The 10,536-nt window shown below is 41.8% G+C and overlaps 1 long non-coding RNA gene across 1 annotated transcript; it reads right to left on the reverse strand.

Moving 5' to 3' along the window:
- Positions 1 to 7,085: 7,085 nt before the first annotated feature.
- On the reverse strand, positions 7,086 to 8,554 carry LOC130174558 (uncharacterized). Its single transcript, XR_008828606.1, has 3 exons — positions 8,435 to 8,554; positions 8,045 to 8,145; positions 7,086 to 7,242 (listed from the first exon to the last, which is right to left on the reverse strand). It is a non-coding gene; the product is annotated as an uncharacterized LOC130174558 (long non-coding RNA).
- Between the last annotated feature and the right edge of the window lie 1,982 nt (positions 8,555 to 10,536).

Below are 10,536 nucleotides of genomic sequence, written 5' to 3' on the forward strand. Positions count from 1 at the left end.
GCTATGCGGGCTGACACGCTGTGGCACTTTATGGCGGATCGAAGCTGCTCAAGTTTAATGTGTTTGCGGCTGTCGCAGCTCTGATAGAGGGTGCAATACATAACACAGGAGTAATAGAGGAGGACAAGCCAATCAATAGCCAGAGAGGCCGTTTGACCTGCGCTTTAAAATGACAAATTTCCAGTCTTGCATCACTGAGAGTGTCTGTCTGCTTTCAGCTGCGGCCAACGGCGGCCCGGAGGGACGGTGTGCAAAAATAACCTGAGTGGACACGATGTGTGTCAGGTGGAAGAGTCTCACTTTCACTGGCGTGCCTTACAGCTGACTTCAATGAGTGTGTGTGTGTGTCAGTGTGTGTGTGTGTAATCTCCGTTTCAGGTTCAATCTCAAAAAGGCCAAACTGGCAGTAAGAGTCTTGTAAGTAAAGACTGAGGCTTCACCTGTGAAAAGAGGCTTTTGTAGACGCGGTCTCCTGTTTCCTGGCAGATAAAGCACATCTGCTTTACTGGGAGATAACACCATGCATACACTCACACAGCCCCTCTCACTCACACGCATACGTTCACCTTTTCTTTACCTTCCCCTGCCTCCCCACCTCTCCTCCTCATTCACATCTATTTCTGTAATTCCCTCTTGCTAAAGCGCTTCCCTCCATCTCAGCCGCACATTCCTCTGCAGTGTTTGCTCCCGTTTTCTCTTTTCTCTGCTCCCTTCATTTCTTCTCATACTCATCTTCAGTCTTTTCCCAGCCTGCCTGAGCACCAGCTGCTCCACATGGACGCGGTCCACTTTGTCATAATGTGTGTGTTGTCCTGAAGCGGCCTGTCCTGGAGATTACCCTGCCCTCTATCAGGGTGCGGCCTCAGGGATTAGACTGGTAACCCCATGGTTCATGTGTGTGTGTGTGTGTGTGTGTGTGTGTGTGCGTGTTTTTGCTTGAGGGCATCTGGATAAATGCCTCAGAGGGAGCTACCTGCTGTTGTTCGACCTGCTGAATGAACCATGATTATTCTTAGTCAGCTAATAATGAATCTATGGGCCTTTTATTCTCTTGAGTCAAACTGTCTTCCTGTGCTTTTTCTTTTTGCCATCAACAACCAACCAAAAATAATTTGCATTTAACAAACTTCGCAAGTTAAAGCGCGCCTCCAATCTTTGAGAAAGAAAAAATTAAAAACTCTTTGCAGACATTTTACATCTGCAAGGAGGAGAGTTTGATCACTGCACAACTTAGATAATTTGATCTGATTCCTCCCTGCATCCTCATCTTTACTCTTTTTGCATCAATAAACAAAATAACAAAAGAACATGTAAGCCATAATAAATCCTCCCGAGCTGCACAAACTCTCAAGAAATGTCAAGTGTCATGGACTTCCAACTGATGTTAAGCAGCAGCTCCCTTTTCGGCACAATTATGCACATTTCTGAGGGGAGATCAATAAGCTCTTACCTGGATTCACCTCATGCTGAGCCACCCTGTGTTTTAAAGAGCAGATTCTCAGCATTTCATTTTGGACTTTGGAAATGTTCAAACCTGAGCATTTCAACTCAGAACAAACAACATGTAATAATAATGACTTCAGTTTGACACAAATAACATGGACATCACAGTATATCTGCTTCGACCACGCAGACAGTGTTTCTATTTCAAATTTCATAATTGTGTGGAATGCAGGCTGACCTTTTCTGCTGATAATGTAATACCAGCATTTTCTATGTGTTTCATATTTTCCTATTTCTCTAACAGTATGAATATTTTTCACCATAAATTACAGTTTTAAAACACGTTGCCCACTTTTCTCCCCTGACTGCCGGCGGGAAAGTGTGTTGAAGTCTGGAGGCATCTCAGGGAATTCATTCACATACTAGATGTTTTTTATTTTATTATTTCTTTTTGCAGAGAATCATTTATGCTTTATGCTTTTCAGTATTGCCAGAATAATTTCATGATCCAACATTTTCCTACCCATTTTTCTAAAATGGCTGTTTTTAATGTCAGAACGTGAAAATATTGAAATTCACAAATGTTTTCTCTTTGCTTTGTCTGAGGAGAAAAGTACAGCAGGAGACACAGAGGGAGACAGGGGACATTTCAGATAAAATAAAAGCAGCATCACAGCATAACATTGATTTGACAAACAAGACAGAGCCAGAGCCATTGATTAGAAAATCCACTATTAATGACTTTGCTCAGCACAGCACACAGTGTTATTGCTGCAGAATCAGACGAGGAATCAAATCAGACAAAGGCAAACACAGTTTGGTTTGAGTGACTTTCAATATCTATGAATTCATTCAAATATATACAAAAAATATATAAAATATCAGACCAACAGTTTGGTCGCAGCAGCAGTGACATGTTTGTAAATGAAATCGCAGCACAGAATTACAGGTGCGACACTTCCGACCGAGCTCTGTATGTAAATATGTTTTAGTGTAAATGCGGATACTGCCGCTTTCCTAGTGTGTGATGGGGGATGGGGGGGTGAGGGGAGGGAGGAGGTGTGAAGGTGGTATCGGGGTTGGGGGGCTGGTCGGAGAAGCTCATTCATCAAGTCATTACGGGAGGTGGCTCCTGTGGTATTTCAGCCTGTCCATCAGCGGAGGAGAAGGAGGATGGGGAGAGATTCCCACAGGAGGACCGGGGCTTGGCCGTCCTTCCTCCATCTTTCTTCCTCTCTCGCTCTATCTCTCTCTCCCCCACCCACCCCCCTTCACTCCCATCGCTTCCTCCCCCTTGGATGTCCCTGCCCTTCTTCTCCTCTGACAGCTCACCTTCTGACTGCTATTACTCCCCCTTCTTCCTCTCCTCCATCACACTGTCTTCCACTTTATCTGCCCCCTCTATTACAGCTTCCATCTCTCACCAATTCACCATCTCTCTCTCTCCCTCTCTCTCCCTCTCTCTCTCTCTCACTCACACACACCATCCTCCCTCCACATTCTCAGTACTTCCCTCACTCTCTTCCTTTTTACATTTCTCCCGGGAGGCAGCCCTTGACTCTCAGATGTCCCTTGCATGCCAAAAATTACTATTGACATTTCAATTTAGTGGGGTTTTTTCTCTCACTGCTCTCTGCTGATGCCTTATAGCAGGAGGACATTTACATGTCAATGGGCCAGACAAAAGAGAGGAAGAGTGTGCCCGCTCCCGTGTCCTTAAGACAGTGGCTGTAACACTGAATTTGTGGAAATCTGTGGTGACAAAGAGGCTTTGTGTGCTGGATCTCTGGTTTAGTAAATGGATTCTTAATATATAAAGAGCTAAACTACAGTGCCACTACACCTTACCACAGATACACTATGAATAGCACTGCAATATGTTATAATGCCAGTTAGAAACAATTAATTAAAAAAAAAAGGAAAAGCTAAAGCACAGCATGGCGAGAACAGTATGGAAACGACAACAATTAGACCAACACCATATTTGATTCAAAGTTTGCACCACCAGTGTTGCATGTGGTTCGTTATGTTAATTTAACGTAAAATTGTGTCGAAAAATAGAAATTTTAGTCAAAATGTGGTTGGGAAGCTGCTGAGGCGTCACATCTTTGTTGACAGGAGGAGTCTTGTTTTGAACAGAGGTTGTGCGAGGAGATGCGGCGCCACCCACAATTATATGATTCTTCTCTGAAACAATACAAAGCGCCAAACGGCATTGACCTCCTGGCCCTATTCTTCTGTTCTTCTTAAGGTCTCTTTTTGCCTTCCTCTTGTTCTCTTTTATAATTACTGATTTTTATAACAATAGGCAAACAATGTTGTGGTGGGAAATGCCAGACTGACACGGACCCTCAGTTGTGGTATGAATGGAGCCTCGTGAGCGTCGGCACAAACGGGGAAAAGTGCGTCTGTGCCTTCATATGGAGGGATTAAGCTGTTAGTATACTCTCGCGTCAACATGCGCCTTCCAGTGAAGCTGATCTGAACAGCTGTTAACACTTTTAACACAAACTGTTACAACATAACCCCACTCCTAGGATCTGGGAAGATAGTGTTGACCCCCCCCCCCCCCCCCATGTCCCAGTGAAGCTCATTGCTGGAAGGTGAAAGGAAGCAGCTGGAGTCACAGAGGTAGCACATGTCTGTCAGCAGTCAGCAACTCACATCAAATCACACCCACTTGGCTCCGTATGTAACACGTCGAGGACGAAATTGCTGAGAAATTCACTTGTTTGAGCCCTGTCTGCTAAATTCTGCTCCATGTTGGGATGACGTGACAGACATACGAGAAGCTTTTCTAGGCTCTGGGGAGATTTTACAGATATAAAACCTTCATGATGTAAAAATCCAGTGAGTGGCTCATGTTTTGTTGTAACAGTAATGATGTCTATTGGTTGGTCAGGGCATCGTCTGGCAGGTGAAAAAGCAGCACTTCGTAAGACAACACGGCATCACAGTGTGGAGCAAATATGACAAATTAGGTGGAAGAAAAAGTCAAAAACAGTTTCATACAGGGGATGTATCCCAAAATTAAAGTAAAATCCACCTTGCGTGGGGCACCACATCTGTTCTGAGGGGCAAGATTGGGATTGAAGGTATTGATTGTTGGTTGAAGATGATTGGGGGAGGACGAGCTGTTGTCAGAGGCCCACAAATTTTAGCTGTGTCCCTGCACATTAAACATGAGAGCGGCTGTTATCCTTCTGGATTCATGATGTGTCACTTCCGCTGTCTTTACCATAGAAAGAGCTTGAAATGGGCTGCGTTCATGCATGAAAGAGTGTGTGTTTGCATGTTTCTGAGTGTGTGCGCCGCCTGAGTATTTTTCCCCTCACAAGAAGGTTTTTCATACATGCATCTTCATTTCTAAAGCCCTGTAAGGTATCACCACCTGACTGGTCCCGAGGCGCCGGGGCTCCCGCCTTGCTGTGATTATCTTAAAGGAGATGCATTGCATATGTAAATGTCCTGTTTTGGAGAGAGCTGGCTGCAGCTCAAGTGAGGGAAAAAAGCCCCTCAGCATTGATCTGCCCCTCTGCATTTAGTCTGGGTTAAGTGTTCAGCTTCCATTAGGACCAAATTCATGCAGGGGTTTGTATAATTATGCCAGAGTCAATCCCCATTACTCCTTAGCACTATCGAGCAGCTGCTTACTTTAATAAAAACACATGTCAAATTCAGGGAGAGGAGCGGCTGTGTGTATCTGCGTGTGTCTGTGTTTGCCAGCGTGCACGCATATTCCTGTGTTTGCACATAATTTGAATCAATACACACAGGAAGCAGGCATTAAAGCAACTAACCGGTTGCGGGCGGCGGAAGTAGCAAAGAGAACCTTGTGCACCGAATGTTCTGTCAACTCCACAATCCTTTCAATCAGTGCAACAAACAACTCTTTCAACATTTGGCTCTTTCTCCCCCAGGACATGATTCCTCTTTGCCTGCTTACTGGAGACCATCAATCTGGAGCTTCTCCCTTTTGCCCTTCTTTCATCATTCCAGATTTTTTTTTCTCCCTCCAATGAGAGCTTTCAAGCCCGACCTCTGTGCCCTCAGAAAGGACCGCTGCGGGTAACAAAGACTACCAACCAATCATGAAGCGGTCTGAGTGGCCTTGGGCGTGTGAGCCTCATGCTTAATGACACAGGAAAGCCTGAAATGGTTTTTAGGGTAGTGGGTTATAACTCCTCACGTGCTCACATGCAAGCACATGCGCAAATATCCCTCATAACTCTTAGTTTGAGGCCGAAATCCATTTTATTTTGTAAGTAATAGACCACGTCATCTTCACCTTCTAGTGAACGTTGAGAACTACATACTTCTGTTTGGATTTGCTCTCTCTTAGCTTGCTATTTAAAGTAAAGTATGGCAGAACTTGGAAAGGTTTCCACCATTTTTGTAGTGTCATCCATTAAAGTCAACAACAAAACAAGAGGAGAGGGTTGAAGTAATAGTGTGACATCTAGGAAAATGTCACTATATTCCTAATTGAGAGAGTCAGATGACAAGATTGATACCATTCTCACATCTAGACAGCAACAGATTTTGTTACCACTGGAATGAGCAAGGCTAGCTGCTTCCCCGTTTCCAGTCATTGTGCTAAGCTATGCTAAATGATCGTAGATTCATATTTACTATACAGACATGAGATTGGTATCAGGGTGCCTCCACACTAATACATTTTCATTTTAAAACAAAATTGTCTCTTTGACACAAGCGCAATTGTTTCACATACACAAACTTGAATTTCTTGTGCAGATTTATTTTCCAGGTTTACAAAGGTTGATTTACAACTACAAACATTGGAATTATTTGTAAACATCACTTTACAAGCTCAAAATCATTTTGACCCTAATTTGAGCCTGGATACATATAGCTACAGCCAGCAACAGTTTTGGTTTTCTGCTAACTAATACGCATCTCTCAACATAAAGCAGGCTATGTAAAACATTACATGGTTTTGGTTTAACTTGTAGTTTACTATTTGTATAGCTTTGGAAGTGATAAACAGTTGTTACTCATTACATCATCACTATAACATCCACAACAAATCAGACACAGCAAGTTTCCAAACAAGTATTTTAATTGTATTCAAGTCAAATAATCATCCCAGCCATTGTTTTCTGATGCATTCGATATGACGACAACTTAAATGTAATGAACAGAATATAATTTAACTCATCTTAAACGTTAGACTATGATCTGTGTGGAAATGCAATTACACAAAATACAAACTGCTTTTAAACAGAAATTAAATCATTTTGTAGTTTAATTCAACCTGATTCAAGTGTATTTGTTCAGGTCTGAATGTAAACTATGAACAAATGCTCAGTGGTGAGGTTAAACAAAGACAGACAGAAGAAATGCTTTTGTGGATGTCTATGTGCAGACACAGCAGAAAACTGTAAAGTCAACGCTCACAGTGTGTGACGCCGACAACTGCAAATTTTGACCCTTGTAACGTCAGACTGTGGGAACAGCGCTTTACAATTCTCTTCTCTGTATCAGGACAGAGATGTTGACAAAACCATTCCTTCCTGTTACATGTTTTTGTTTAACTTCACCACTGATCATTTGTTCATAGTTTACATTCAGACTTGAACAAATACACTTGAATTTGTCTTGCAGATTTATTTTACAGGTTAACAAATGTTAAACTACAAACATTGGAATTATTTATTAAGGTCACTTTACAAGCTAAGAATCATTTTGAGCCTATATGTATGGGTCGAGTCATGCACATGACTTACCATTTCTTGCAGGGCAAGGTGTGGTTCTGGCCCGAAGTGGATTCTGCCGTCCCTGTGAAAACACAAAAGGAAAAATAAGGACATGTCAAGCAGCTCCTCTTTTGACTATAAAATGTTTGAGGCAGTCTAAGGACTTCAGAACATAAAAGATGTATCAATCATCCACTTAAACCTTATTTAGCATATACTGTAATAAAAACAAGACTTAATGACTAAATCTGAACAAATGATAAATGTACATGTGAAAAATTTGTAGAAGAGATTCCTTCCTAAAAACACATTAGTGGTGAGGCAACACAAAGACACTGAAAGATGAAGAGCTTCTGTCAACGTCTGTGTACATATGCAAAGCATAAAACTGTAAAACCTGGTGCTCAAAATTCCTGCAAGAGTGTGACACTGAGGTTACAAGTAGAATTTAAATTCAGAAGTGAAACTAGGATCTGAATTCTACTTGTAACCTCAGTGTCATACACTTGCAGATTTATGAAGGCAAGGGCATACTGCAGGACACATGGGTGGTCCTTGGCAGGATATAGCAGCACGAGGAAGGGATGATGACATCACAAAGGCGGACACAGAAAATAAGGTTTAATGCCAGGTAGGTTTTCACTTACAAGATATTTGTCTTGGTGTAGTATCCAATTAACGTATTTATAGGAAATTAAAAAAGTAAAATACTGCAACACTGAAATATAAATGTATAAAACAATGAAGACAGAACTACACAACTATGTACAAAAGTGTTTCAGAATGACCAAACTCCTGCTGGGCAAGATGTGCAAAAGGTATTGATTAGGGGATGTGCAAAAGATCACAGTATAGACAATATCCGTCATGTGCAGGGATAATACCTCAAGGTGTTGATGTAATGTGGTTGATGATTGATGAGGCCAGATGCAGAAGAAAAGGCTGGTGCTGGTCCATCATTGGTGATTAGACTGGACTTCTGGTCCTGATACAGACAAACATGTGATAAGACAATTCCTTTAGATCATACAAGTTCTTTATATTCAAACATGTTACGTCAGTTGTGTGTGTTAATAAATTGTGAAGATAGATATGAATATGCAAAAATAAACACGGTATGAATATTATGAAACGTAAATGCAAGGAAATGAAGGGTAAAAAAAACTAGAGGTATGGTAAGAATTCAATGTACACACAATATAACCAACAAATTCAGTAGTACAAATATGGATATACATAACTTTAGCTAAAGAGCTAACATCGATGCTACTCACCAAGCTAACAGGAAAGTTGCGAGCTCGGCATCAAACCGCATGTCTTTACTCTCAGGAGCTGTCTCCAGCGGTGGAAGGCCATTTCGAGATTTACTCGTGTTGTTTATTTTCTTTGCCGTTGAACGTGGTTTCTTGTCGGGAGCGGTCCTTCGGGATGCAGATTAATATCGCCTTTTGGGCGGTTCAGCCATTCCTGTGTTTCTGTGATGCTAATTTCGAGCACTGCCGGAAGTTGTTCTTCTTCGTGGGACTGAGGGCAGACTTGACGCGCCACTGACTCACACAGCGTCTAGTGTCACAAAGTGGTATTACAACACAGGACAGGTCGGGGGTGGTGAGCATGCGCATTTCAGTAGATAACTCTGAAATAGAAAACACATGGTGGTGTTGATCATAAAATCAGTGTGGCTGCTTCACACACACTGTTTATAGTCTTAATTTTTTTGAACATTTTAAACTAAAGTTCTGGCCAGATCTTATATTGCACCTTTACAGCACAACCACCAAAGATGACATTTAAAAAAAAGTGAAGCTACATGTTCTTTGCCCACATTGCAAACTAACTTACAGTTTTGACACTTAAGTTAAAAACAAAGACACTGAGCTTAAATTGACACATACAAAATATTTTTATTTGCTTTTACAGTATATAAATCTATGCTTTGAATATAAAATACAATCATGCTTTCACTTATACTTACATTCAATTTGTGATGTACAAACATTTGTATTTACCCATTTTGCATTCAGGCCAGTAGATGTTGCACTGTTCACATGAAGCATCAAGATATAAACCCTTTGAAGAACCACTTTGCTGAGAAAGTAAAACCTTCGACGCTGTGGGACTCACATCTAGTACCAGGCAGTTGATTTCTGCAAACAAAGAAGATACAACAGCCAGGGAACTTTTACTCACCGAGTATTTCACTTACTGACCATGGACTTCTCACAGAGCCAGGTTTCAGTTCACAGCTGCCATGTTGGTTTTTCTTGTGTCCGTATATGGAGGTCATGGCACTGTGCTCCCAGTCACTGTATGTTGGCAGTCTTGTCTTTATGTTACGACCCAGCTAGGGGAAAAAGGGAAGCAACATAAAACCAGGTGTTATTGGTAAATCGAATTTACTGATTTAATTTATTGCATAACCAGGAGGATAAATAGGTAAACAAAAATACAAACAAGGCAAGAGGATAACTGAAGCAGGGGAACAGGAGCCAACAAAGAGCCTAACTATGTGATTCTAACCAACCCAAAAACACAAGAAGCAGCACCCCTGTTCCTAATGTGTCCAACAGTCTTTTTCTAAGGGTGTGATGCACAACCAGAATTTTAAACCTAGCCCAGTCCCCAACAATCACTACTAGCATCTCAAACTGAATCACAAATTACACACAAATGTTCACAAAGGCAGTAACGAGGCGAGCTGCCTATCATGTCAGCCGCCACTAACGAGGTGCGAGCCTGGCTCTTAAACTCTCTTCCTCTGATGCTTAAACGGCTACAGCTGTGGAGAGGGCTGACAGGATCATTGCTGCACCAATAGGCTCCTCCTCTCTGCCCAGACAGGGACAAGTAATCCATCAGTTAGTTTTAAGATGGCCGAGCTTTGGGCAGCAACTGGCTATAATAACAAGAGTTAGTAGCTAATTGTATACATGTCCACATTTGGTAAATATCACATATATGAAAAGAAACCTTGTAATATTAGCTGAAGTTAGTGTGTAAGCTAACTGTGTGGTGTAACCGCTTGTATTAAAACCATAGGCCGAGGGAAAACATGTTATAACGTGTTTTAAAATTAGTTCTGCAAAGCGAAGGTGACGTTACCGAACTTAGTGTTAACAGAGACAGCGGGTTGTCAATGTCGGTAAGTCACGGTCACTAAACGAACCCGTTATTACAGTGAACTGTCGTGTCTGGACGTGCTGTTAAAGAGCAGAGCAGCAGACGTGTGTGTCGTGTTTGTTCATATTACGTTTGGTTCAGTGTTAGTCGGCTAGTTTTCAGCTCTAGTTCATTTCATTATTGATGACATCTGTTGGAATGATTCTGTCTCTGTCAGAATAAAGAACATCACTGAGAGCTGAGAACCATCATGACA

This window comes from Seriola aureovittata, chromosome 1 (genome assembly GCF_021018895.1).
Source record: "Seriola aureovittata isolate HTS-2021-v1 ecotype China chromosome 1, ASM2101889v1, whole genome shotgun sequence".
In the NCBI taxonomy this organism is placed as follows: domain Eukaryota; kingdom Metazoa; phylum Chordata; class Actinopteri; order Carangiformes; family Carangidae; genus Seriola; species Seriola aureovittata.